We start from the raw sequence: 14,882 nt of genomic DNA on the forward strand, positions 1-14,882 counted from the left end.
AATTGCCTTTCAAAACTGCAAGGTCTAGCCGACTAGATGCTTAAAAGTACAAAACTCACTAGGCCCAGAGCCTACGGCCACACCACACTGAATGCGCCTGATCTCGTCTGATCTCGGAAGCTAAGCAGTGTCGGGCCTAGTTAGTACCTGGATGGGAGACCGCCTGGGAATACCAGGTGCTGTAGGCTTTTTTGTGCTCCAAGTTCAGGAAGTGAGCCATTTCTCAATTGCCTTTCAAAACTGCAAGGTCTAGCCGACTATATGCTTAAAAGTACAAAACTCACTAGGCCCAGAGCCTACGGCCACACCACACTGAATGCGCCCGATCTCGTCTGATCTCGGAAGCTAAGCAGTGTCGGGCCTAGTTAGTACCTGGATGGGAGACCGCCTGGGAATACCAGGTGCTGTAGGCTTTTTTGTGCTCCAAGTTCAGGAAGTGAGCCATTTCTCAATTGCCTTTCAAAACTGCAAGGTCTAGCCGACTAGATGCTTAAAAGTACAAAACTCACTAGGCCCAGAGCCTACGGCCACACCACACTGAATGCGCCCGATCTCGTCTGATCTCGGAAGCTAAGCAGTGTCGGGCCTAGTTAGTACCTGGATGGGAGACCGCCTGGGAATACCAGGTGCTGTAGGCTTTTTTGTGCTCCAAGTTCAGGAAGTGAGCCATTTCTCAATTGCCTTTCAAAACTGCAAGGTCTAGCCGACTAGATGCTTAAAAGTACAAAACTCACTAGGACCAGAGCCTACGGCCACACCACACTGAATGCGCCCGATCTCGTCTGATCTCGGAAGCTAAGCAGTGTCGGGCCTAGTTAGTACCTGGATGGGAGACCGCCTGGGAATACCAGGTGCTGTAGGCTTTTTTGTGCTCCAAGTTCAGGAAGTGAGCCATTTCTCAATTGCCTTTCAAAACTGCAAGGTCTAGCCGACTAGATGCTTAAAAGTACAAAACTCACTAGGCCCAGAGCCTACGGCCACACCACACTGAATGCGCCCGATCTCGTCTGATCTCGGAAGCTAAGCAGTGTCGGGCCTAGTTAGTACCTGGATGGGAGACCGCCTGGGAATACCAGGTGCTGTAGGCTATTTTGTGCTCCATGATTAGTAATTGCACAACTTCTCAATTACTTTTCAAATTTGGTATGTTTCCAAAATAATTGTATCCCGTTTTATAGCGGAAATGTTGGACAACATTATGAGGGCTGGAGCTACCTATTTACATATAATTAGCATACAGGTAGTGTGTTCATGGGTAATAAATCGACTTTCACATGTAATGCAGTACAGAGAATATTGAGTCCTTCAAGAGGCATGAAAGAAAGCCGTTATTGTGTTGATTGTTCTCTCCACCTCCCTGCAACAGAAACAGGATGGATGGATTAAAGTTATCCTACCAGACATAGGAGTCCTGAATGGGCCCACCAGTCTTATATATCTCGCCTGATCGAGCCTGATCGAGCGATGAGCGTGGTATCATGTTGCAAGTGGCTGCATGGCTTAGCTTACTAAATGCAAATGCATAAGAGTAATATTCTTAGCATTTCTAGAGCCTACGGCCACACCACACTGAATGCGCCCGATCTCGTCTGATCTCGGAAGCTAAGCAGTGTCGGGCCTAGTTAGTACCTGGATGGGAGACCGCCTGGGAATACCAGGTGCTGTAGGCTTTTTTTTTGCTCCAAGTTCAGGAAGTGAGCCATTTCTCAATTGCCTTTCAAAACTGCAAGGTCTAGCCGACTAGATGCTTAAAAGTACAAAACTCACTAGGCCCAGAGCCTACGGCCACACCACACTGAATGCGCCTGATCTCGTCTGATCTCGGAAGCTAAGCAGTGTCGGGCCTAGTTAGTACCTGGATGGGAGACCGCATGGGAATACCAGGTGCTGTAGGCTTTTTTGTGCTCCAAGTTCAGGAAGTGAGCCATTTCTCAATTGCCTTTCAAAACTGCAAGGTCTAGCCGACTAGATGCTTAAAAGTACAAAACTCACTAGGCCCAGAGCCTACGGCCACACCACACTGAATGCGCCCGATCTCGTCTGATCTCGGAAGCTAAGCAGTGTCGGGCCTAGTTAGTACCTGGATGGGAGACCGCCTGGGAATACCAGGTGCTGTAGGCTTTTTTGTGCTCCAAGTTCAGGAAGTGAGCCATTTCTCAATTGCCTTTCAAAACTGCAAGGTCTAGCCGACTAGATGCTTAAAAGTACAAAACTCACTAGGCCCAGAGCCTACGGCCACACCACACTGAATGCGCCCGATCTCGTCTGATCTCGGAAGCTAAGCAGTGTCGGGCCTAGTTAGTACCTGGATGGGAGACCGCCTGGGAATACCAGGTGCTGTAGGCTATTTCGTGCTCCATGATTAGTAATTGCGCAACTTCTCAATTACTTTTCAAATTTGGTATGTTTCCAAAATAATTGTATCCCGTTTTATAGCGGAAATGTTGGACAGCATTATGAGGGCTGGAGCTACCTATTTACATATAATTAGCATACAGGTAGTGTGTTCATGGGTAATAAATCGACTTTCACATGTAATGCAGTACAGAGAATATTGAGTCCTTCAAGAGGCATGAAAGAAAGCCGTTATTGTGTTGATTGTTCTCTCCACCTCCCTGCAACAGAAACAGGATGGATGGATTAAAGTTATCCTACCAGACATAGGAGTCCTGAATGGGCCCACCAGTCTTATATATCTCGCCTGATCGAGCCTGATCGAGCGCTGATCGAGCGATGAGCGTGGTATCATGTTGCAAGTGGCTGCATGGCTTAGCTTACTAAATGCAAATGCATAAGAGTAATATTCTTAGCATTTCTAGAGCCTACGGCCACACCACACTGAATGCGCCCGATCTCGTCTGATCTCGGAAGCTAAGCAGTGTCGGGCCTAGTTAGTACCTGGATGGGAGACCGCCTGGGAATACCAGGTGCTGTAGGCTTTTTTGTGCTCCAAGTTCAGGAAGTGAGCCATTTCTCAATTGCCTTTCAAAACTGCAAGGTCTAGCCGACTAGATGCTTAAAAGTACAAAACTCACTAGGCCCAGAGCCTACGGCCACACCACACTGAATGCGCCCGATCTTGTCTGATCTCGGAAGCTAAGCAGTGTCGGGCCTAGTTAGTACCTGGATGGGAGACCGCCTGGGAATACCAGGTGCTGTAGGCTTTTTTGTGCTCCAAGTTCAGGAAGTGAGCCATTTCTCAATTGCCTTTCAAAACTGCAAGGTCTAGCCGACTAGATGCTTAAAAGTACAAAACTCACTAGGCCCAGAGCCTACGGCCACACCACACTGAATGCGCCCGATCTCGGAAGCTAAGCAGTGTCGGGCCTAGTTAGTACCTGGATGGGAGACCGCCTGGGAATACCAGGTGCTGTAGGCTTTTTTGTGCTCCAAGTTCAGGAAGTGAGCCATTTCTCAATTGCCTTTCAAAACTGCAAGGTCTAGCCGACTAGATGCTTAAAAGTACAAAACTCACTAGGACCAGAGCCTACGGCCACACCACACTGAATGCGCCCGATCTCGTCTGATCTCGGAAGCTAAGCAGTGTCGGGCCTAGTTAGTACCTGGATGGGAGACCGCCTGGGAATACCAGGTGCTGTAGGCTTTTTTGTGCTCCAAGTTCAGGAAGTGAGCCATTTCTCAATTGCCTTTCAAAACTGCAAGGTCTAGCCGACTAGATGCTTAAAAGTACAAAACTCACTAGGCCCAGAGCCTACGGCCACACCACACTGAATGCGCCCGATCTCGTCTGATCGCGGAAGCTAAGCAGTGTCGGCCCTAGTTAGTACCTGGATGGGAGACCGCCTGGGAATACCAGGTGCTGTAGGCTATTTTGTGCTCCATGATTAGTAATTGCACAACTTCTCAATTACTTTTCAAATTTGGTATGTTTCCAAAATAATTTTATCCCGTTTTATAGCGGAAATGTTGGACAACATTATGAGGGCTGGAGCTACCTATTTACATATAATTAGCATACAGGTAGTGTGTTCATGGGTAATAAATCGACTTTCACATGTAATGCAGTACAGAGAATATTGAGTCCTTCAAGAGGCATGAAAGAAAGCCGTTATTGTGTTGATTGTTCTCTCCACCTCCCTGCAACAGAAACAGGATGGATGGATTAAAGTTATCCTACCAGACATAGGAGTCCTGAATGGGCCCACCAGTCTTATATATCTCGCCTGATCGAGCGCTGATCGAGCGATGAGCGTGGTATCATGTTGCAAGTGGCTGCATGGCTTAGCTTACTAAATGCAAATGCATAAGAGTAATATTCTTAGCATTTCTAGAGCCTACGGCCACACCACACTGAATGCGCCCGATCTCGTCTGATCTCGGAAGCTAAGCAGTGTCGGGCCTAGTTAGTACCTGGATGGGAGACCGCCTGGGAATACCAGGTGCTGTAGGCTTTTTTGTGCTCCAAGTTCAGGAAGTGAGCCATTTCTCAATTGCCTTTCAAAACTGCAAGGTCTAGCCGACTAGATGCTTAAAAGTACAAAACTCACTAGGCCCAGAGCCTACGGCCACACCACACTGAATGCGCCCGATCTCGTCTGATCTCGGAAGCTAAGCAGTGTCGGGCCTAGTTAGTACCTGGATGGGAGACCGCCTGGGAATACCAGGTGCTGTAGGCTTTTTTGTGCTCCAAGTTCAGGAAGTGAGCCATTTCTCAATTGCCTTTCAAAACTGCAAGGTCTAGCCGACTAGATGCTTAAAAGTACAAAACTCACTAGGACCAGAGCCTACGGCCACACCACACTGAATGCGCCCGATCTCGTCTGATCTCGGAAGCTAAGCAGTGTCGGGCCTAGTTAGTACCTGGATGGGAGACCGCCTGGGAATACCAGGTGCTGTAGGCTTTTTTGTGCTCCAAGTTCAGGAAGTGAGCCATTTCTCAATTGCCTTTCAAAACTGCAAGGTCTAGCCGACTAGATGCTTAAAAGTACAAAACTCACTAGGCCCAGAGCCTACGGCCACACCACACTGAATGCGCCCGATCTCGTCTGATCTCGGAAGCTAAGCAGTGTCGGGCCTAGTTAGTACCTGGATGGGAGACCGCCTGGGAATACCAGGTGCTGTAGGCTATTTTGTGCTCCATGATTAGTAATTGCACAACTTCTCAATTACTTTTCAAATTTGGTATGTTTCCAAAATAATTTTATCCCGTTTTATAGCGGAAATGTTGGACAACATTATGAGGGCTGGAGCTACCTATTTACATATAATTAGCATACAGGTAGTGTGTTCATGGGTAATAAATCGACTTTCACATGTAATGCAGTACAGAGAATATTGAGTCCTTCAAGAGGCATGAAAGAAAGCCGTTATTGTGTTGATTGTTCTCTCCACCTCCCTGCAACAGAAACAGGATGGATGGATTAAAGTTATCCTACCAGACATAGGAGTCCTGAATGGGCCCACCAGTCTTATATATCTCGCCTGATCGAGCCTGATCGAGCGCTGATCGAGCGATGAGCGTGGTATCATGTTGCAAGTGGCTGCATGGCTTAGCTTACTAAATGCAAATGCATAAGAGTAATATTCTTAGCATTTCTAGAGCCTACGGCCACACCACACTAAGCAGTGTCGGGCCTAGTTAGTACCTGGATGGGAGACCGCCTGGGAATACCAGGTGCTGTAGGCTTTTTTGTGCTCCAAGTTCAGGAAGTGAGCCATTTCTCAATTGCCTTTCAAAACTGCAAGGTCTAGCCGACTAGATGCTTAAAAGTACAAAACTCACTAGGACCAGAGCCTACGGCCACACCACACTGAATGCGCCCGATCTCGTCTGATCTCGGAAGCTAAGCAGTGTCGGGCCTAGTTAGTACCTGGATGGGAGACGGCCTGGGAATACCAGGTGCTGTAGGCTTTTTTGTGCTCCAAGTTCAGGAAGTGAGCCATTTCTCAATTGCCTTTCAAAACTGCAAGGTCTAGCCGACTAGATGCTTAAAAGTACAAAACTCACTAGGACTAGAGCCTACGGCCACACCACACTGAATGCGCCCGATCTCGTCTGATCTCGGAAGCTAAGCAGTGTCGGGCCTAGTTAGTACCTGGATGGGAGACCGCCTGGGAATACCAGGTGCTGTAGGCTATTTTGTGCTCCATGATTAGTAATTGCACAACTTCTCAATTACTTTTCAAATTTGGTATGTTTCCAAAATAATTGTATCCCGTTTTATAGCGGAAATGTTGGACAACATTATGAGGGCTGGAGCTACCTATTTACATATAATTAGCATACAGGTAGTGTGTTCATGGGTAATAAATCGACTTTCACATGTAATGCAGTACAGAGAATATTGAGTCCTTCAAGAGGCATGAAAGAAAGCCGTTATTGTGTTGATTGTTCTCTCCACCTCCCTGCAACAGAAACAGGATGGATGGATTAAAGTTATCCTACCAGACATAGGAGTCCTGAATGGGCCCACCAGTCTTATATATCTCGCCTGATCGAGCCTGATCGAGCGATGAGCGTGGTATCATGTTGCAAGTGGCTGCATGGCTTAGCTTACTAAATGCAAATGCATAAGAGTAATATTCTTAGCATTTCTAGAGCCTACGGCCACACCACACTGAATGCGCCCGATCTCGTCTGATCTCGGAAGCTAAGCAGTGTCGGGCCTAGTTAGTACCTGGATGGGAGACCGCCTGGGAATACCAGGTGCTGTAGGCTTTTTTGTGCTCCAAGTTCAGGAAGTGAGCCATTTCTCAATTGCCTTTCAAAACTGCAAGGTCTAGCCGACTAGATGCTTAAAAGTACAAAACTCACTAGGCCCAGAGCCTACGGCCACACCACACTGAATGCGCCTGATCTCGTCTGATCTCGGAAGCTAAGCAGTGTCGGGCCTAGTTAGTACCTGGATGGGAGACCGCCTGGGAATACCAGGTGCTGTAGGCTTTTTTGTGCTCCAAGTTCAGGAAGTGAGCCATTTCTCAATTGCCTTTCAAAACTGCAAGGTCTAGCCGACTATATGCTTAAAAGTACAAAACTCACTAGGCCCAGAGCCTACGGCCACACCACACTGAATGCGCCCGATCTCGTCTGATCTCGGAAGCTAAGCAGTGTCGGGCCTAGTTAGTACCTGGATGGGAGACCGCCTGGGAATACCAGGTGCTGTAGGCTTTTTTGTGCTCCAAGTTCAGGAAGTGAGCCATTTCTCAATTGCCTTTCAAAACTGCAAGGTCTAGCCGACTAGATGCTTAAAAGTACAAAACTCACTAGGCCCAGAGCCTACGGCCACACCACACTGAATGCGCCCGATCTCGTCTGATCTCGGAAGCTAAGCAGTGTCGGGCCTAGTTAGTACCTGGATGGGAGACCGCCTGGGAATACCAGGTGCTGTAGGCTTTTTTGTGCTCCAAGTTCAGGAAGTGAGCCATTTCTCAATTGCCTTTCAAAACTGCAAGGTCTAGCCGACTATATGCTTAAAAGTACAAAACTCACTAGGCCCAGAGCCTACGGCCACACCACACTGAATGCGCCCGATCTCGTCTGATCTCGGAAGCTAAGCAGTGTCGGGCCTAGTTAGTACCTGGATGGGAGACCGCCTGGGAATACCAGGTGCTGTAGGCTTTTTTGTGCTCCAAGTTCAGGAAGTGAGCCATTTCTCAATTGCCTTTCAAAACTGCAAGGTCTAGCCGACTAGATGCTTAAAAGTACAAAACTCACTAGGCCCAGAGCCTACGGCCACACCACACTGAATGCGCCCGATCTCGTCTGATCTCGGAAGCTAAGCAGTGTCGGGCCTAGTTAGTACCTGGATGGGAGACCGCCTGGGAATACCAGGTGCTGTAGGCTTTTTTGTGCTCCAAGTTCAGGAAGTGAGCCATTTCTCAATTGCCTTTCAAAACTGCAAGGTCTAGCCGACTAGATGCTTAAAAGTACAAAACTCACTAGGACCAGAGCCTACGGCCACACCACACTGAATGCGCCCGATCTCGTCTGATCTCGGAAGCTAAGCAGTGTCGGGCCTAGTTAGTACCTGGATGGGAGACCGCCTGGGAATACCAGGTGCTGTAGGCTTTTTTGTGCTCCAAGTTCAGGAAGTGAGCCATTTCTCAATTGCCTTTCAAAACTGCAAGGTCTAGCCGACTAGATGCTTAAAAGTACAAAACTCACTAGGCCCAGAGCCTACGGCCACACCACACTGAATGCGCCCGATCTCGTCTGATCTCGGAAGCTAAGCAGTGTCGGGCCTAGTTAGTACCTGGATGGGAGACCGCCTGGGAATACCAGGTGCTGTAGGCTATTTTGTGCTCCATGATTAGTAATTGCGCAACTTCTCAATTACTTTTCAAATTTGGTATGTTTCCAAAATAATTTTATCCCGTTTTATAGCGGAAATGTTGGACAACATTATGAGGGCTGGAGCTACCTATTTACATATAATTAGCATACAGGTAGTGTGTTCATGGGTAATAAATCGACTTTCACATGTAATGCAGTACAGAGAATATTGAGTCCTTCAAGAGGCATGAAAGAAAGCCGTTATTGTGTTGATTGTTCTCTCCACCTCCCTGCAACAGAAACAGGATGGATGGATTAAAGTTATCCTACCAGACATAGGAGTCCTGAATGGGCCCACCAGTCTTATATATCTCGCCTGATCGAGCCTGATCGAGCGCTGATCGAGCGATGAGCGTGGTATCATGTTGCAAGTGGCTGCATGGCTTAGCTTACTAAATGCAAATGCATAAGAGTAATATTCTTAGCATTTCTAGAGCCTACGGCCACACCACACTGAATGCGCCCGATCTCGTCTGATCTCGGAAGCTAAGCAGTGTCGGGCCTAGTTAGTACCTGGATGGGAGACCGCCTGGGAATACCAGGTGCTGTAGGCTTTTTTGTGCTCCAAGTTCAGGAAGTGAGCCATTTCTCAATTGCCTTTCAAAACTGCAAGGTCTAGCCGACTAGATGCTTAAAAGTACAAAACTCACTAGGCCCAGAGCCTACGGCCACACCACACTGAATGCGCCTGATCTCGTCTGATCTCGGAAGCTAAGCAGTGTCGGGCCTAGTTAGTACCTGGATGGGAGACCGCCTGGGAATACCAGGTGCTGTAGGCTTTTTTGTGCTCCAAGTTCAGGAAGTGAGCCATTTCTCAATTGCCTTTCAAAACTGCAAGGTCTAGCCGACTATATGCTTAAAAGTACAAAACTCACTAGGCCCAGAGCCTACGGCCACACCACACTGAATGCGCCCGATCTCGTCTGATCTCGGAAGCTAAGCAGTGTCGGGCCTAGTTAGTACCTGGATGGGAGACCGCCTGGGAATACCAGGTGCTGTAGGCTTTTTTGTGCTCCAAGTTCAGGAAGTGAGCCATTTCTCAATTGCCTTTCAAAACTGCAAGGTCTAGCCGACTAGATGCTTAAAAGTACAAAACTCACTAGGCCCAGAGCCTACGGCCACACCACACTGAATGCGCCCGATCTCGTCTGATCTCGGAAGCTAAGCAGTGTCGGGCCTAGTTAGTACCTGGATGGGAGACCGCCTGGGAATACCAGGTGCTGTAGGCTTTTTTGTGCTCCAAGTTCAGGAAGTGAGCCATTTCTCAATTGCCTTTCAAAACTGCAAGGTCTAGCCGACTAGATGCTTAAAAGTACAAAACTCACTAGGACCAGAGCCTACGGCCACACCACACTGAATGCGCCCGATCTCGTCTGATCTCGGAAGCTAAGCAGTGTCGGGCCTAGTTAGTACCTGGATGGGAGACCGCCTGGGAATACCAGGTGCTGTAGGCTTTTTTGTGCTCCAAGTTCAGGAAGTGAGCCATTTCTCAATTGCCTTTCAAAACTGCAAGGTCTAGCCGACTAGATGCTTAAAAGTACAAAACTCACTAGGCCCAGAGCCTACGGCCACACCACACTGAATGCGCCCGATCTCGTCTGATCTCGGAAGCTAAGCAGTGTCGGGCCTAGTTAGTACCTGGATGGGAGACCGCCTGGGAATACCAGGTGCTGTAGGCTATTTTGTGCTCCATGATTAGTAATTGCACAACTTCTCAATTACTTTTCAAATTTGGTATGTTTCCAAAATAATTGTATCCCGTTTTATAGCGGAAATGTTGGACAACATTATGAGGGCTGGAGCTACCTATTTACATATAATTAGCATACAGGTAGTGTGTTCATGGGTAATAAATCGACTTTCACATGTAATGCAGTACAGAGAATATTGAGTCCTTCAAGAGGCATGAAAGAAAGCCGTTATTGTGTTGATTGTTCTCTCCACCTCCCTGCAACAGAAACAGGATGGATGGATTAAAGTTATCCTACCAGACATAGGAGTCCTGAATGGGCCCACCAGTCTTATATATCTCGCCTGATCGAGCCTGATCGAGCGATGAGCGTGGTATCATGTTGCAAGTGGCTGCATGGCTTAGCTTACTAAATGCAAATGCATAAGAGTAATATTCTTAGCATTTCTAGAGCCTACGGCCACACCACACTGAATGCGCCCGATCTCGTCTGATCTCGGAAGCTAAGCAGTGTCGGGCCTAGTTAGTACCTGGATGGGAGACCGCCTGGGAATACCAGGTGCTGTAGGCTTTTTTTTTGCTCCAAGTTCAGGAAGTGAGCCATTTCTCAATTGCCTTTCAAAACTGCAAGGTCTAGCCGACTAGATGCTTAAAAGTACAAAACTCACTAGGCCCAGAGCCTACGGCCACACCACACTGAATGCGCCTGATCTCGTCTGATCTCGGAAGCTAAGCAGTGTCGGGCCTAGTTAGTACCTGGATGGGAGACCGCATGGGAATACCAGGTGCTGTAGGCTTTTTTGTGCTCCAAGTTCAGGAAGTGAGCCATTTCTCAATTGCCTTTCAAAACTGCAAGGTCTAGCCGACTAGATGCTTAAAAGTACAAAACTCACTAGGCCCAGAGCCTACGGCCACACCACACTGAATGCGCCCGATCTCGTCTGATCTCGGAAGCTAAGCAGTGTCGGGCCTAGTTAGTACCTGGATGGGAGACCGCCTGGGAATACCAGGTGCTGTAGGCTTTTTTGTGCTCCAAGTTCAGGAAGTGAGCCATTTCTCAATTGCCTTTCAAAACTGCAAGGTCTAGCCGACTAGATGCTTAAAAGTACAAAACTCACTAGGCCCAGAGCCTACGGCCACACCACACTGAATGCGCCCGATCTCGTCTGATCTCGGAAGCTAAGCAGTGTCGGGCCTAGTTAGTACCTGGATGGGAGACCGCCTGGGAATACCAGGTGCTGTAGGCTATTTCGTGCTCCATGATTAGTAATTGCGCAACTTCTCAATTACTTTTCAAATTTGGTATGTTTCCAAAATAATTGTATCCCGTTTTATAGCGGAAATGTTGGACAGCATTATGAGGGCTGGAGCTACCTATTTACATATAATTAGCATACAGGTAGTGTGTTCATGGGTAATAAATCGACTTTCACATGTAATGCAGTACAGAGAATATTGAGTCCTTCAAGAGGCATGAAAGAAAGCCGTTATTGTGTTGATTGTTCTCTCCACCTCCCTGCAACAGAAACAGGATGGATGGATTAAAGTTATCCTACCAGACATAGGAGTCCTGAATGGGCCCACCAGTCTTATATATCTCGCCTGATCGAGCCTGATCGAGCGCTGATCGAGCGATGAGCGTGGTATCATGTTGCAAGTGGCTGCATGGCTTAGCTTACTAAATGCAAATGCATAAGAGTAATATTCTTAGCATTTCTAGAGCCTACGGCCACACCACACTGAATGCGCCCGATCTCGTCTGATCTCGGAAGCTAAGCAGTGTCGGGCCTAGTTAGTACCTGGATGGGAGACCGCCTGGGAATACCAGGTGCTGTAGGCTTTTTTGTGCTCCAAGTTCAGGAAGTGAGCCATTTCTCAATTGCCTTTCAAAACTGCAAGGTCTAGCCGACTAGATGCTTAAAAGTACAAAACTCACTAGGCCCAGAGCCTACGGCCACACCACACTGAATGCGCCCGATCTTGTCTGATCTCGGAAGCTAAGCAGTGTCGGGCCTAGTTAGTACCTGGATGGGAGACCGCCTGGGAATACCAGGTGCTGTAGGCTTTTTTGTGCTCCAAGTTCAGGAAGTGAGCCATTTCTCAATTGCCTTTCAAAACTGCAAGGTCTAGCCGACTAGATGCTTAAAAGTACAAAACTCACTAGGACCAGAGCCTACGGCCACACCACACTGAATGCGCCCGATCTCGTCTGATCTCGGAAGCTAAGCAGTGTCGGGCCTAGTTAGTACCTGGATGGGAGACCGCCTGGGAATACCAGGTGCTGTAGGCTTTTTTGTGCTCCAAGTTCAGGAAGTGAGCCATTTCTCAATTGCCTTTCAAAACTGCAAGGTCTAGCCGACTAGATGCTTAAAAGTACAAAACTCACTAGGCCCAGAGCCTACGGCCACACCACACTGAATGCGCCCGATCTCGTCTGATCTCGGAAGCTAAGCAGTGTCGGGCCTAGTTAGTACCTGGATGGGAGACCGCCTGGGAATACCAGGTGCTGTAGGCTATTTTGTGCTCCATGATTAGTAATTGCACAACTTCTCAATTACTTTTCAAATTTGGTATGTTTCCAAAATAATTTTATCCCGTTTTATAGCGGAAATGTTGGACAACATTATGAGGGCTGGAGCTACCTATTTACATATAATTAGCATACAGGTAGTGTGTTCATGGGTAATAAATCGACTTTCACATGTAATGCAGTACAGAGAATATTGAGTCCTTCAAGAGGCATGAAAGAAAGCCGTTATTGTGTTGATTGTTCTCTCCACCTCCCTGCAACAGAAACAGGATGGATGGATTAAAGTTATCCTACCAGACATAGGAGTCCTGAATGGGCCCACCAGTCTTATATATCTCGCCTGATCGAGCCTGATCGAGCGCTGATCGAGCGATGAGCGTGGTATCATGTTGCAAGTGGCTGCATGGCTTAGCTTACTAAATGCAAATGCATAAGAGTAATATTCTTAGCATTTCTAGAGCCTACGGCCACACCACACTGAATGCGCCCGATCTCGTCTGATCTCGGAAGCTAAGCAGTGTCGGGCCTAGTTAGTACCTGGATGGGAGACCGCCTGGGAATACCAGGTGCTGTAGGCTTTTTTGTGCTCCAAGTTCAGGAAGTGAGCCATTTCTCAATTGCCTTTCAAAACTGCAAGGTCTAGCCGACTAGATGCTTAAAAGTACAAAACTCACTAGGCCCAGAGCCTACGGCCACACCACACTGAATGCGCCTGATCTCGTCTGATCTCGGAAGCTAAGCAGTGTCGGGCCTAGTTAGTACCTGGATGGGAGACCGCCTGGGAATACCAGGTGCTGTAGGCTTTTTTGTGCTCCAAGTTCAGGAAGTGAGCCATTTCTCAATTGCCTTTCAAAACTGCAAGGTCTAGCCGACTATATGCTTAAAAGTACAAAACTCACTAGGCCCAGAGCCTACGGCCACACCACACTGAATGCGCCCGATCTCGTCTGATCTCGGAAGCTAAGCAGTGTCGGGCCTAGTTAGTACCTGGATGGGAGACCGCCTGGGAATACCAGGTGCTGTAGGCTTTTTTGTGCTCCAAGTTCAGGAAGTGAGCCATTTCTCAATTGCCTTTCAAAACTGCAAGGTCTAGCCGACTAGATGCTTAAAAGTACAAAACTCACTAGGCCCAGAGCCTACGGCCACACCACACTGAATGCGCCCGATCTCGTCTGATCTCGGAAGCTAAGCAGTGTCGGGCCTAGTTAGTACCTGGATGGGAGACCGCCTGGGAATACCAGGTGCTGTAGGCTTTTTTGTGCTCCAAGTTCAGGAAGTGAGCCATTTCTCAATTGCCTTTCAAAACTGCAAGGTCTAGCCGACTAGATGCTTAAAAGTACAAAACTCACTAGGACCAGAGCCTACGGCCACACCACACTGAATGCGCCCGATCTCGTCTGATCTCGGAAGCTAAGCAGTGTCGGGCCTAGTTAGTACCTGGATGGGAGACCGCCTGGGAATACCAGGTGCTGTAGGCTTTTTTGTGCTCCAAGTTCAGGAAGTGAGCCATTTCTCAATTGCCTTTCAAAACTGCAAGGTCTAGCCGACTAGATGCTTAAAAGTACAAAACTCACTAGGCCCAGAGCCTACGGCCACACCACACTGAATGCGCCCGATCTCGTCTGATCTCGGAAGCTAAGCAGTGTCGGGCCTAGTTAGTACCTGGATGGGAGACCGCCTGGGAATACCAGGTGCTGTAGGCTATTTTGTGCTCCATGATTAGTAATTGCGCAACTTCTCAATTACTTTTCAAATTTGGTATGTTTCCAAAATAATTTTATCCCGTTTTATAGCGGAAATGTTGGACAACATTATGAGGGCTGGAGCTACCTATTTACATATAATTAGCATACAGGTAGTGTGTTCATGGGTAATAAATCGACTTTCACATGTAATGCAGTACAGAGAATATTGAGTCCTTCAAGAGGCATGAAAGAAAGCCGTTATTGTGTTGATTGTTCTCTCCACCTCCCTGCAACAGAAACAGGATGGATGGATTAAAGTTATCCTACCAGACATAGGAGTCCTGAATGGGCCCACCAGTCTTATATATCTCGCCTGATCGAGCGCTGATCGAGCGATGAGCGTGGTATCATGTTGCAAGTGGCTGCATGGCTTAGCTTACTAAATGCAAATGCATAAGAGTAATATTCTTAGCATTTCTAGAGCCTACGGCCACACCACACTGAATGCGCCCGATCTCGTCTGATCTCGGAAGCTAAGCAGTGTCGGGCCTAGTTAGTACCTGGATGGGAGACCGCCTGGGAATACCAGGTGCTGTAGGCTTTTTTGTGCTCCAAGTTCAGGAAGTGAGCCATTTCTCAATTGCCTTTCAAAACTGCAAGGTCTAGCCGACTAGATGCTTAAAA

At 47.9% G+C, this 14,882-nt stretch overlaps 48 non-coding genes and 1 pseudogene across 48 annotated transcripts; all 49 read left to right on the forward strand.

The window, feature by feature from the left end:
- Positions 1–69: 69 nt before the first annotated feature.
- On the forward strand, positions 70–188 carry LOC138552718 (5S ribosomal RNA). Its single transcript, XR_011296396.1, has one exon. It is a non-coding gene; the product is annotated as a 5S ribosomal RNA (ribosomal RNA).
- Positions 189–294: 106 nt separating this feature from the next.
- Positions 295–413, forward strand: LOC138552082 (5S ribosomal RNA). The gene has a single exon (XR_011295776.1). It is a non-coding gene; the product is annotated as a 5S ribosomal RNA (ribosomal RNA).
- A 106-nt stretch (positions 414–519) lies between these two features.
- Positions 520–638, forward strand: LOC138552084 (5S ribosomal RNA). Its single transcript, XR_011295777.1, has one exon. It is a non-coding gene; the product is annotated as a 5S ribosomal RNA (ribosomal RNA).
- A 106-nt stretch (positions 639–744) lies between these two features.
- LOC138552085 (5S ribosomal RNA) lies at positions 745–863 on the forward strand. Its single transcript, XR_011295778.1, has one exon. It is a non-coding gene; the product is annotated as a 5S ribosomal RNA (ribosomal RNA).
- A 106-nt stretch (positions 864–969) lies between these two features.
- LOC138552086 (5S ribosomal RNA) lies at positions 970–1,088 on the forward strand. Its single transcript, XR_011295779.1, has one exon. It is a non-coding gene; the product is annotated as a 5S ribosomal RNA (ribosomal RNA).
- A 463-nt stretch (positions 1,089–1,551) lies between these two features.
- Positions 1,552–1,670, forward strand: LOC138552087 (5S ribosomal RNA). The gene has a single exon (XR_011295780.1). It is a non-coding gene; the product is annotated as a 5S ribosomal RNA (ribosomal RNA).
- A 107-nt stretch (positions 1,671–1,777) lies between these two features.
- LOC138552935 (5S ribosomal RNA) lies at positions 1,778–1,896 on the forward strand. The gene has a single exon (XR_011296613.1). It is a non-coding gene; the product is annotated as a 5S ribosomal RNA (ribosomal RNA).
- Positions 1,897–2,002: 106 nt separating this feature from the next.
- On the forward strand, positions 2,003–2,121 carry LOC138552088 (5S ribosomal RNA). The gene has a single exon (XR_011295781.1). It is a non-coding gene; the product is annotated as a 5S ribosomal RNA (ribosomal RNA).
- A 106-nt stretch (positions 2,122–2,227) lies between these two features.
- LOC138552089 (5S ribosomal RNA) lies at positions 2,228–2,346 on the forward strand. Its single transcript, XR_011295783.1, has one exon. It is a non-coding gene; the product is annotated as a 5S ribosomal RNA (ribosomal RNA).
- Positions 2,347–2,820: 474 nt separating this feature from the next.
- On the forward strand, positions 2,821–2,939 carry LOC138552090 (5S ribosomal RNA). Its single transcript, XR_011295784.1, has one exon. It is a non-coding gene; the product is annotated as a 5S ribosomal RNA (ribosomal RNA).
- A 106-nt stretch (positions 2,940–3,045) lies between these two features.
- LOC138552991 (5S ribosomal RNA) lies at positions 3,046–3,164 on the forward strand. Its single transcript, XR_011296669.1, has one exon. It is a non-coding gene; the product is annotated as a 5S ribosomal RNA (ribosomal RNA).
- A 106-nt stretch (positions 3,165–3,270) lies between these two features.
- LOC138553182 (5S ribosomal RNA) lies at positions 3,271–3,379 on the forward strand (annotated as a pseudogene).
- Positions 3,380–3,485: 106 nt separating this feature from the next.
- On the forward strand, positions 3,486–3,604 carry LOC138552091 (5S ribosomal RNA). Its single transcript, XR_011295785.1, has one exon. It is a non-coding gene; the product is annotated as a 5S ribosomal RNA (ribosomal RNA).
- Positions 3,605–3,710: 106 nt separating this feature from the next.
- LOC138553173 (5S ribosomal RNA) lies at positions 3,711–3,829 on the forward strand. Its single transcript, XR_011296849.1, has one exon. It is a non-coding gene; the product is annotated as a 5S ribosomal RNA (ribosomal RNA).
- Positions 3,830–4,293: 464 nt separating this feature from the next.
- On the forward strand, positions 4,294–4,412 carry LOC138552093 (5S ribosomal RNA). Its single transcript, XR_011295787.1, has one exon. It is a non-coding gene; the product is annotated as a 5S ribosomal RNA (ribosomal RNA).
- Positions 4,413–4,518: 106 nt separating this feature from the next.
- Positions 4,519–4,637, forward strand: LOC138552095 (5S ribosomal RNA). Its single transcript, XR_011295788.1, has one exon. It is a non-coding gene; the product is annotated as a 5S ribosomal RNA (ribosomal RNA).
- Positions 4,638–4,743: 106 nt separating this feature from the next.
- LOC138552096 (5S ribosomal RNA) lies at positions 4,744–4,862 on the forward strand. The gene has a single exon (XR_011295789.1). It is a non-coding gene; the product is annotated as a 5S ribosomal RNA (ribosomal RNA).
- Positions 4,863–4,968: 106 nt separating this feature from the next.
- Positions 4,969–5,087, forward strand: LOC138552097 (5S ribosomal RNA). The gene has a single exon (XR_011295790.1). It is a non-coding gene; the product is annotated as a 5S ribosomal RNA (ribosomal RNA).
- A 666-nt stretch (positions 5,088–5,753) lies between these two features.
- Positions 5,754–5,872, forward strand: LOC138553105 (5S ribosomal RNA). Its single transcript, XR_011296782.1, has one exon. It is a non-coding gene; the product is annotated as a 5S ribosomal RNA (ribosomal RNA).
- A 106-nt stretch (positions 5,873–5,978) lies between these two features.
- LOC138552098 (5S ribosomal RNA) lies at positions 5,979–6,097 on the forward strand. Its single transcript, XR_011295791.1, has one exon. It is a non-coding gene; the product is annotated as a 5S ribosomal RNA (ribosomal RNA).
- A 463-nt stretch (positions 6,098–6,560) lies between these two features.
- On the forward strand, positions 6,561–6,679 carry LOC138552099 (5S ribosomal RNA). The gene has a single exon (XR_011295792.1). It is a non-coding gene; the product is annotated as a 5S ribosomal RNA (ribosomal RNA).
- Positions 6,680–6,785: 106 nt separating this feature from the next.
- Positions 6,786–6,904, forward strand: LOC138552719 (5S ribosomal RNA). Its single transcript, XR_011296397.1, has one exon. It is a non-coding gene; the product is annotated as a 5S ribosomal RNA (ribosomal RNA).
- A 106-nt stretch (positions 6,905–7,010) lies between these two features.
- LOC138552100 (5S ribosomal RNA) lies at positions 7,011–7,129 on the forward strand. The gene has a single exon (XR_011295793.1). It is a non-coding gene; the product is annotated as a 5S ribosomal RNA (ribosomal RNA).
- Positions 7,130–7,235: 106 nt separating this feature from the next.
- LOC138552101 (5S ribosomal RNA) lies at positions 7,236–7,354 on the forward strand. Its single transcript, XR_011295794.1, has one exon. It is a non-coding gene; the product is annotated as a 5S ribosomal RNA (ribosomal RNA).
- Positions 7,355–7,460: 106 nt separating this feature from the next.
- On the forward strand, positions 7,461–7,579 carry LOC138552102 (5S ribosomal RNA). The gene has a single exon (XR_011295795.1). It is a non-coding gene; the product is annotated as a 5S ribosomal RNA (ribosomal RNA).
- A 106-nt stretch (positions 7,580–7,685) lies between these two features.
- LOC138552103 (5S ribosomal RNA) lies at positions 7,686–7,804 on the forward strand. The gene has a single exon (XR_011295796.1). It is a non-coding gene; the product is annotated as a 5S ribosomal RNA (ribosomal RNA).
- A 106-nt stretch (positions 7,805–7,910) lies between these two features.
- Positions 7,911–8,029, forward strand: LOC138552105 (5S ribosomal RNA). The gene has a single exon (XR_011295798.1). It is a non-coding gene; the product is annotated as a 5S ribosomal RNA (ribosomal RNA).
- A 106-nt stretch (positions 8,030–8,135) lies between these two features.
- Positions 8,136–8,254, forward strand: LOC138552106 (5S ribosomal RNA). Its single transcript, XR_011295799.1, has one exon. It is a non-coding gene; the product is annotated as a 5S ribosomal RNA (ribosomal RNA).
- A 474-nt stretch (positions 8,255–8,728) lies between these two features.
- Positions 8,729–8,847, forward strand: LOC138552107 (5S ribosomal RNA). Its single transcript, XR_011295800.1, has one exon. It is a non-coding gene; the product is annotated as a 5S ribosomal RNA (ribosomal RNA).
- Positions 8,848–8,953: 106 nt separating this feature from the next.
- LOC138552720 (5S ribosomal RNA) lies at positions 8,954–9,072 on the forward strand. Its single transcript, XR_011296398.1, has one exon. It is a non-coding gene; the product is annotated as a 5S ribosomal RNA (ribosomal RNA).
- Positions 9,073–9,178: 106 nt separating this feature from the next.
- Positions 9,179–9,297, forward strand: LOC138552108 (5S ribosomal RNA). Its single transcript, XR_011295801.1, has one exon. It is a non-coding gene; the product is annotated as a 5S ribosomal RNA (ribosomal RNA).
- A 106-nt stretch (positions 9,298–9,403) lies between these two features.
- On the forward strand, positions 9,404–9,522 carry LOC138552109 (5S ribosomal RNA). The gene has a single exon (XR_011295802.1). It is a non-coding gene; the product is annotated as a 5S ribosomal RNA (ribosomal RNA).
- Positions 9,523–9,628: 106 nt separating this feature from the next.
- On the forward strand, positions 9,629–9,747 carry LOC138552111 (5S ribosomal RNA). The gene has a single exon (XR_011295803.1). It is a non-coding gene; the product is annotated as a 5S ribosomal RNA (ribosomal RNA).
- A 106-nt stretch (positions 9,748–9,853) lies between these two features.
- On the forward strand, positions 9,854–9,972 carry LOC138552112 (5S ribosomal RNA). The gene has a single exon (XR_011295804.1). It is a non-coding gene; the product is annotated as a 5S ribosomal RNA (ribosomal RNA).
- A 463-nt stretch (positions 9,973–10,435) lies between these two features.
- LOC138552113 (5S ribosomal RNA) lies at positions 10,436–10,554 on the forward strand. Its single transcript, XR_011295805.1, has one exon. It is a non-coding gene; the product is annotated as a 5S ribosomal RNA (ribosomal RNA).
- Positions 10,555–10,661: 107 nt separating this feature from the next.
- Positions 10,662–10,780, forward strand: LOC138552936 (5S ribosomal RNA). Its single transcript, XR_011296614.1, has one exon. It is a non-coding gene; the product is annotated as a 5S ribosomal RNA (ribosomal RNA).
- Positions 10,781–10,886: 106 nt separating this feature from the next.
- On the forward strand, positions 10,887–11,005 carry LOC138552114 (5S ribosomal RNA). Its single transcript, XR_011295806.1, has one exon. It is a non-coding gene; the product is annotated as a 5S ribosomal RNA (ribosomal RNA).
- Positions 11,006–11,111: 106 nt separating this feature from the next.
- LOC138552115 (5S ribosomal RNA) lies at positions 11,112–11,230 on the forward strand. Its single transcript, XR_011295807.1, has one exon. It is a non-coding gene; the product is annotated as a 5S ribosomal RNA (ribosomal RNA).
- Positions 11,231–11,704: 474 nt separating this feature from the next.
- Positions 11,705–11,823, forward strand: LOC138552117 (5S ribosomal RNA). The gene has a single exon (XR_011295809.1). It is a non-coding gene; the product is annotated as a 5S ribosomal RNA (ribosomal RNA).
- Positions 11,824–11,929: 106 nt separating this feature from the next.
- On the forward strand, positions 11,930–12,048 carry LOC138552992 (5S ribosomal RNA). The gene has a single exon (XR_011296670.1). It is a non-coding gene; the product is annotated as a 5S ribosomal RNA (ribosomal RNA).
- Positions 12,049–12,154: 106 nt separating this feature from the next.
- Positions 12,155–12,273, forward strand: LOC138552118 (5S ribosomal RNA). Its single transcript, XR_011295810.1, has one exon. It is a non-coding gene; the product is annotated as a 5S ribosomal RNA (ribosomal RNA).
- Positions 12,274–12,379: 106 nt separating this feature from the next.
- LOC138552119 (5S ribosomal RNA) lies at positions 12,380–12,498 on the forward strand. Its single transcript, XR_011295811.1, has one exon. It is a non-coding gene; the product is annotated as a 5S ribosomal RNA (ribosomal RNA).
- A 474-nt stretch (positions 12,499–12,972) lies between these two features.
- On the forward strand, positions 12,973–13,091 carry LOC138552120 (5S ribosomal RNA). Its single transcript, XR_011295812.1, has one exon. It is a non-coding gene; the product is annotated as a 5S ribosomal RNA (ribosomal RNA).
- Positions 13,092–13,197: 106 nt separating this feature from the next.
- LOC138552721 (5S ribosomal RNA) lies at positions 13,198–13,316 on the forward strand. Its single transcript, XR_011296399.1, has one exon. It is a non-coding gene; the product is annotated as a 5S ribosomal RNA (ribosomal RNA).
- A 106-nt stretch (positions 13,317–13,422) lies between these two features.
- LOC138552121 (5S ribosomal RNA) lies at positions 13,423–13,541 on the forward strand. Its single transcript, XR_011295813.1, has one exon. It is a non-coding gene; the product is annotated as a 5S ribosomal RNA (ribosomal RNA).
- A 106-nt stretch (positions 13,542–13,647) lies between these two features.
- On the forward strand, positions 13,648–13,766 carry LOC138552122 (5S ribosomal RNA). The gene has a single exon (XR_011295814.1). It is a non-coding gene; the product is annotated as a 5S ribosomal RNA (ribosomal RNA).
- A 106-nt stretch (positions 13,767–13,872) lies between these two features.
- Positions 13,873–13,991, forward strand: LOC138552123 (5S ribosomal RNA). Its single transcript, XR_011295815.1, has one exon. It is a non-coding gene; the product is annotated as a 5S ribosomal RNA (ribosomal RNA).
- Positions 13,992–14,097: 106 nt separating this feature from the next.
- On the forward strand, positions 14,098–14,216 carry LOC138552124 (5S ribosomal RNA). Its single transcript, XR_011295816.1, has one exon. It is a non-coding gene; the product is annotated as a 5S ribosomal RNA (ribosomal RNA).
- Positions 14,217–14,680: 464 nt separating this feature from the next.
- LOC138552125 (5S ribosomal RNA) lies at positions 14,681–14,799 on the forward strand. Its single transcript, XR_011295817.1, has one exon. It is a non-coding gene; the product is annotated as a 5S ribosomal RNA (ribosomal RNA).
- Positions 14,800–14,882: the final 83 nt, after the last annotated feature.

Source organism: Ambystoma mexicanum, unplaced genomic scaffold (assembly GCF_040938575.1).
Source record: "Ambystoma mexicanum isolate Mex_15411 unplaced genomic scaffold, UKY_AmexF1_1 Mex_scaf106, whole genome shotgun sequence".
Lineage (NCBI taxonomy): Eukaryota > Metazoa > Chordata > Amphibia > Caudata > Ambystomatidae > Ambystoma > Ambystoma mexicanum.